The sequence below is a fragment of the Ostrea edulis genome, chromosome 8 (genome assembly GCF_947568905.1).
Source record: "Ostrea edulis chromosome 8, xbOstEdul1.1, whole genome shotgun sequence".
Lineage (NCBI taxonomy): Eukaryota > Metazoa > Mollusca > Bivalvia > Ostreida > Ostreidae > Ostrea > Ostrea edulis.
Window position 1 is genome coordinate 15,932,544 of NC_079171.1, and position 6,000 is coordinate 15,938,543.

General features: G+C 32.6%; 1 protein-coding gene across 3 annotated transcripts in view; it reads right to left on the minus strand.

The window, feature by feature from the left end:
* The window catches only part of LOC125661489 (chitin synthase chs-2-like), a 32,189-nt gene extending 26,710 nt beyond the window's left edge, over nt 1-5,479 (minus strand). The window contains exon 1 of one of the 3 annotated variants that reach the window (XM_056147017.1): nt 5,090-5,479. The gene's annotated coding sequence lies outside the window, so the exon portion shown is untranslated. The remainder of the gene's footprint in view (nt 1-5,089) is intronic. The other 2 variants (XM_056147018.1, XM_056147016.1) reach the window with 2 other exon arrangements.
* Nucleotides 5,480-6,000: the final 521 nt, after the last annotated feature.

Genomic DNA, 6,000 nt, shown 5'->3' on the forward strand with positions numbered 1-6,000 from the left:
TGTGTTCAAAAGATTAAAAATCATTGGTCAACGTCCATCGTACGTTAACTATTAGACATGTTCACATGAAACTTCTTGATAACTACCATTCCAATTTTTGTGAATTCTTTTTAAAACATTAAACTGTAGAATCACGCGACTTGCGTAGCCAATAGAAATAGAGCAGACTATTTCCCTGTCAACAGTTCGTATACAAGTGTTAGAGTTGATTTAAGAATTAAAATGTTGATTCTAAATCGTATTAGTTTTATATAGGAAGTGTGTAACAATACAAGATAGCGCTTTCAGCAAACATGCAGAAGTCGCGTTTTACATTACGCCTAGGGATACATTAAGATAAATCACAAGACCAGTATTTAAAGGTCATATTGATTTGCAAGCATACTCCAGGTAGCGAGTATAGATTCAAGTTGTTCAAATGGTGGTCCCGGAGTTAGGGTGGGGTCACAATTGAGAACTTTTTAACATTGTAATAAATGCATAAATGGGGGAGGTATCGTCTTCTCTAGACAGCAGGACCATGACTACTTATATAAATATGCAAGCATCATCATATAGTGTAAATTACAATTTATTGAAATCATAGCCCAGGAGGGTAAGATGACGCCACAACAGGGAATCTGAGCTTTACATGGCACTATATGAGGAAAATTAATATCTGCATCATTTATAAACTTTACTTGTGCTCATGCAAAATAAACATTTCATACGGTCATTAAAATGAAACAAATTATTTGCGCCTGTTTTTCGTCAATGTTTCTTATTTTACATCTATTTGGCGTTTGAACAAATATTTACACGTAAACAGTTTAAATTACTTCACACATAAATCATGCAGATTAATCTCAGAATGCACCATATTTCGTCTTCCGTACATAACCATTTCCCCTCGTTTCTCGCCATGGCCTATGTCTTCATACACACACCCCTTAATAATCCTGGATCCACTCCTGTACAGTATGTTGATATCGAAGGAAAAGAACTTGATTTTGAGATAAAATGTTAAAGATGGGAACGCAGCGTACTTTTAAATTGTCTGGGGATATAAAGGATCTGTGACCTTGACTTTGTTTGTTTAAGGTCGAATTACATTCCAAATATTAGCTAGGCCTAAAGCATGCTGATAAATTTGTTTTAGAAGTAAAAACTGGCTCCTGTTTACACATTATACATTTAACAGCTTCTGAAGTACATGAGGCAATACATTCGAAAATAGTCCGATCCTGAAAGCAAAGGTCCTGTTCGTCCTGTACACCTCAGAATTGAAAAATATCAGGTTTACCCCATTTAAATTCAATGGAAATTTTTGTTTCTCTAATATTAGATTTCAAATACTTGAGTCGTGTGATTTAATTGCCAGAAAATTGTGACATTTGCAATAACTGTCTATTCATTAGGATTAAAATCTGATGTTATTTTGAAAGAAAAAGCGGTCTTGTTTATCATAAAAACGGATAATTTACGTGCAAAATGAAATTTATATGAATGTCCAGTTTTTTAAAGGGCATGTCGCATGTTTCAAAAGTATACAGTTATATGTATTTTGTATTGTGTTTCTTTGGCACAATATAATTATGGTAATTCTAATAGTTCGCCGAAATATTGCGATAATTAGTCACAATACGGCTTTAAATCTTGGGCTTGATTGCATGAAATTTCATTAATTAGTTACTATGCATGTAGGTAATCATGTGTTACGGTGACCTCATATGCGACCTTCTTCGATCAGCTGATTGTGAAAGTAGTGTTAGATATGTTTTAAAAACTCAGTTTTTATTCACCTTGTACAACATTTCTTTCGATGTTGACAAATTCCCCGAATCTTACATGAAACATGCACACCGTATTTTTGGCCACTAGTGCATTCAAATAGCGTTGTAAATAATCAAGAATGTGACGAGGAAAGCGGTAATGAAATCGGCATTGCGAGTAAATCGCGGTCTAACCATGGGTAAGGTTATTCCTTCACACATCTGTAATTGGCGTTGTTTTATAATATACTGCAATTATTATCTATTTTTGATTAGAAAAATTATGCTACACGTACGTGTTCCAACGTTGACAACTATGCCTACTTCTCACGGGTGCATTTCGAAAAAGAAGTCAATGAATAAATTATAAAAACAAATTTAAAGTAAAAATCACAATATTTCATTTTAATAAAGTAATATTTTTTTCTTTCTTTTTTAAATTGTGATCTATATAGTTTAGGAAGTGGGAGCACGGCGTTACATTGTATACTGTTTTTGATGTTATGAGTTCATTTAAAAAAGATTGAAAACATTTATAATTTAATTCAAATTTAGGAATTACAATATGATTTTATTATTCATAATTGCAAGTTCAATTATTTTCTATCTTTATTTTTTGTAAATCGTCTAGTTGTTAGGAACTGGGAGCACAAGTACATATTGTTATAATTGCAAGGTCAGATTTTATTCCCAAGCTAGGGTGGGAATGCGTATTTTGTGAAATGATGAAGACCAAAACAGAATGTACACGTATATACTGTAGGCCGGACAAAGACGACTGTAAAAAAAAAAGGGGGGGGGGGGTTATGGTAAAGTGTTTGCACGGAGAAAAAATTATCCCCGATTTCTTCTTCACACATTCCTTCGAAAATTTGGGGGGGAAAAGTCCGTTTACATCCCTTCTTCTGACAGCTAGTACACCCGTAGACGGCACGAAACACTCTAATGCAATCCGTTAACGTGATAATTGACTTTTTTGTTCATAAGATCTAATCCTTTTATGTACTGGCGAACTGCCATTATCAAACCTTCTCGCTTGAGGTCGCAGATGACTTCACACACATTGGCGCATAAAATATCGAAAGTAAATATGCAGAGAATTAATTTTGCCAAAAAAATTTAAAAAAAATTAGAAAACATGCGATGTCCTTTAAATGATAAACGACTGAACCGGTACCTAATCTCTAAAAATGCAAATATGTTGATAGTAAAAATGTTGGGCTCATCCCACCGCATTACAAAGAAATCTACTTCCTTCTTGATTGCCATTGTGTCTCTCGTTTCGTGTCACGGAACGCAATCATCTTTTAAATTCAAAGATAGAACAATTCTGGGGCCCTATCAGGTATTAGCACAAGAGCATACGGTTTACAGGCAGGTATTAAATACACCACATACAATATACATGTAGAGGGGACAAGAACATTCATCAACTACATAGAGGTTCACATCAATATACAAATACAATAATACTGCGTGGACAGTGGTGCACACGACACATAGTATACCATTAGTATACTAACATTAGCGTATATATATATATATATATAGAACATTTTATAAAATTATTCATTATATCTTGATAAGCAATTGATTATATGACCTATAGGCATACAGTATTTTCCATGAGCAATTATAGCTTTTTGAAGACAGATACAAAGATCGTGAAGTTGTTTTCTGTTTCTAAGCCTAAATAACTCAACAAGCTTAATTGGTACCTTGTCCAATAATTCTCTAAATGTATATACTATATCAAGGTAAAATTCCGTGACTTTTCATTTTATCACATTTATTCGTATTGGATCAGACGTTATTGATAAAAGTGAAATAAAGTTATTTTAAAGTTAATGTCAGTTTAAATAATTTAGAAAGTTAATGTTGATAAATAAATAACCATCATTTAAGAATATTCGTGTTGAAATAATGGGGGGAAAACTCACTAAGTGTTGAAGAAAATTAAGCTTCTAATTTACTTTCTTATAATCTATTAACTAGGACCTACGTACAGTACATCTTTTTGATGTCCCCTCATTAACAGTTATAACAAAACATTAATTACCCCTTTTATAGTATTAAAATGTAGACATGAACGCCAAAATGGGCTCAAACGGACATCTGTTATTGTAATACACTCAAACGGACACCTGTTATTGTAATATACTAAAAGTTTAGACCTGTTATTGTAATATACTAAAAGTTTAGACCTGTTATTGTAATATACTAAAAGTTTAGACCTTTTATTGTAATATACTAAAAATTGACACCTGTTATTGTAATATACTAAAAGTTTAGACCTGTTATTGTAATATACTAAAAACTTAGACCTGTTATTGTAATATACTAAAAACTTAGACCTGTTATTGTAATATACTAAAAGTTTAGACCTGTTATTGTAATAAACTCAAAACTTAGACCTGTTATTGTAATATACTAAAACCCTAGACCTGTTATTGTAACATATTCAAAACCTTGACCTGTCATTGTACTTATACCTATTATTGTAATAAACTCAAAACTTAGATCAGCCTTTCCCTGTTTACACACCACCAATACATGCCATATTTTGTGGGGTTGTTTTTTTTATATTAGAAAATGTCTAAGAGTTGAAACCTCTGTTTATAGAGACAGAGAGGAAGGGTATACTTAAACCGTGGGTTTTGTTACAACTACATAAGCTTAAATAGGATAGTTATGCACAGCAAAGCTACAACTTTCATCCTGCCTCATTTCCATTGTCTTTTTTAAATTCTTCAATGTGTTTGTTTTATATACTTCCTTGTTTTCTAAAAAAAAAACAAAAAAAAAAAAAAAAAAAAACACACACCCCACAAGGCCACAACAATCAAAGCTGTAGGGGCGTCGTCGTACAGTCAATTGTTTGTATCCAATGTCTACCACCAATGTTATAAAAATAGTAAATAAAAGTGTTTAACTAAGTGATATTCAGAATGTGGACATTAAATGTATGTTTGATTTATTTCAAGAAGTTAGTACATATAGCTGTGGATATGCCCCTTCTTTTCTTTGTAACAATTCAGTGGGGATAAAACTTAACCATTATGAATTTCAAATCATATGTAAACCTGTTGTGCGAGGAGATTCCAGGAAACTAAATGAATCAGCCTGGTGTCATTTCAACAAGCAGCTATGCATAACAAAACTTGTTTGGTTCTATATAATTCCAGTTACATAGTTCTTTGTTTAACTTTATTACTAAATACTTCATATATATCATTAAAAGCTAAGAAGAATTTATTGTACAATTTTTTCCACGATTATCTCATTATTTATTTCGGAAAGACTTTGATAAATGTAAAGATAAAAAGAATAAAACTTACATATACATGGTCTTTCTTAGACATCGATGTAAAATAAGAACTTTCCTTGGCCATTTCACTAAAGCCCCCTTTATCGGATTAATTTGAGGGGCCGAATCCTAGACCCCCTCAGTAGCGTCTGCACTAAAACACATAATGACACTCTTATGGGAAAGTAAGTTTTCTCGTTTAAATAACACGTTATTCGATCTAGGTCATAAATGGTGCCGTATTTCACTCAAACTGATTTAAAAGAAAAAATGTTTCAACACAACTGAAATATATGTATCCTTGTAGATTACTACTATATTAAAGAAAAACAAATTATTTTGGCAATAGTCACGATAAACGCTGCAACATATTTTTTTTCCTTTCCCTTTGAATCTTAAAGCATCGTGTGGGCGCGCGCGTGTGTACATCGAGTTTTTTGGGTTTTTTTTTTTTTTTTTTTTTGGTTTTTGTTTTAAAATCATGTTGATTATGTGCGATATCGAGCTGTGTTCTTTGATTTGTTTGGTAATAAAAGATGATTATATTGCTCTGTAATGTGATAAAACTTTTTAAAAAACAAAACCAGAACTACAGTATGCATAGATTTATATCGGTAAGAGGATGAAGTGCATCGATGAGTGCAATGTATCGAGAATTTACAGTTTCGTGGCCTTTAGACTGTTAAACCATTCTTATGCACAGTTAATGCACGGTTCAAATATAAAATAAGTAAATCTAATACATGTATACAAGTTGCCTGTCTTGTTTGATTCGGACTTGTCGAAAACGAAAGTAGCAACTATTCGGGTGTCGCTGAAACGCGGTACAGAAAAATGGAACGGAATGTTCCGAGTTCAATTAGTAGATACAATTTTTGTTCTAGCCCGCGTAGCAATCTGCATGGTCTTTAAATTACAGTCCCGCAGCAGAATACGCTTTTT